The following is a 1,837-nucleotide window of genomic DNA, read 5'->3' on the forward strand; positions in this document are numbered from 1 at the left end:
TGTGGAGTCGATTTCTGCTTGGTTTGTTACTAGGGAAGGGGTTGCGGGATCAGCAGCGCGCGTGAGCGCATCTTTTCCCCGATGAAGTAGTAGTTCTGGTCCATCGTTTAGGGATGAATGATGGCCTGGATGTCACCGATCCAGGTGTCCAGTTGTCTGATGGTGGCTTCGGCATGAGACTTTAGTTACAACAAATTTCCACTTGCATCCTCTCTTTTGGCTACATCATACATGTATGCCACCAATCCTCCTGTTCAGTTCTAGTTCCATGCATGATGATGTCATGCATGGAGGTATTGTCTAGTGTGGTATGAGGAAATGTTCAAATGCACACAGTGCTTGAACATAGACAACACCAGGTAGTATGGCCATGTGGATCCTGTCTTTGCTTGTCATTCGTGCTTTGCAAGGTTCAAAGCCGACTCCGAGGAGCTCACATTTTGCTACCACAACATTCTGGACAGTCAATAAGTGCAAAATGGATATTTACTGTATAAAGAGTACTCTTGACTGTATGTATGTATGACTGTGCCTGTGTGGTGCTATACTGTATGTAGGGGGATGGTGTATGAAAAATTTCCTGATGGTTATTGATCTTTTTTTTAGCTTATTTTGCTGGTTCAGAGCAACAGAGTTTGTTTCTAGACCTGGTAGTTGAGATGCTGGCAGTTATGCTGATGCTGTTGCTTCCCCACCTCCACCCCTTCCAGATCCTTCTTTCATATAGACTTTCCGCCCCCAGTGGCTATGTTCACAAAACTAGCGGCAGTGTTGGACGCCGTGCACGTTTTCAAAAAATCCACAGCGCACGCACCACCGTGTCTAACGGCTTTGGCGGGAACGCAGGTGCACGATGTTCTCTACCAGTATCCCCATGGAGACTGAAGTTTTTGTCATGGAGACAGCAGATGGTATCACCTTGGTAACCAGGGCAGTACCCGTTCTCTCCTGCATCCTCCAACACCTCTGGATTCACAGCAGCTAGGCTCTGCCCTGCGACCCGGAGGCTAATTCGCACAAACATGCACATGCTGAACAAAGGTTGAAAGGTTTTTTAAAAGGATTATCAATTTATCAAAAGATGGCCAATATTTAATAATCAGTAGAGGTGAAGGGTGAGAGCAAACCGTGGCAGAATGGAATACACAGATAGGGAGGATCGATAGAGAGAAAAGAGAAAGAGAAGCAAAAAGAAACCCGTCACAAAAATTCAGAGCCACACACTCACGCAGATCAAACTTGACAGGACACGCGAATGTTGGACAACACTAGAATTGGAGAGGACTATGCAAGCGCGTATCTCTAGGGCATAGAGATATACACGCGCAGTTTTCAGCTTAGGGCGTGTACAGACTACCGAGAACCAGGTCAAACTGTGAATGCTTACAAGCCACACTTCAGTGTTGTTAGTACGTGCTGGTTATCTTACAATGAAGATTCCTATTGAGTGTTGCACGTAAACTTGGTTTAATCCCTGTAGCAATGCAAATGACGTTACTTCAGTAACATCTGGCGCTAGCCAGGGTTCACATTCGGTAATTGTTTGTTTGTGCCTGTCGCGTCGGCATGCCTGGCGCTATCCCGTACATGTCCCGTACCGTACCATGAAAGGCAGCTGGTTCTCTTCGCGAGTTCTTCTTACTTTCGTCGCTGTTATTGCAGAATGTTTGCGCCGTTCGGTACTGCAAGAATAAACTGTCCACTTGCCGATTCAGCTTTTCCTATCGATTGTAGGTATAAATTGTTGTCTCCTAGCTGTCTGGTTAAATACATGCATTAGTGAAATGTTCATGACTGTCGTGATCGACAGCAAACACCTTGCCTGACGGATGAGCTG

The sequence above is a fragment of the Sycon ciliatum genome, chromosome 13 (assembly GCF_964019385.1).
Source record: "Sycon ciliatum chromosome 13, ocSycCili1.1, whole genome shotgun sequence".
In the NCBI taxonomy this organism is placed as follows: domain Eukaryota; kingdom Metazoa; phylum Porifera; class Calcarea; order Leucosolenida; family Sycettidae; genus Sycon; species Sycon ciliatum.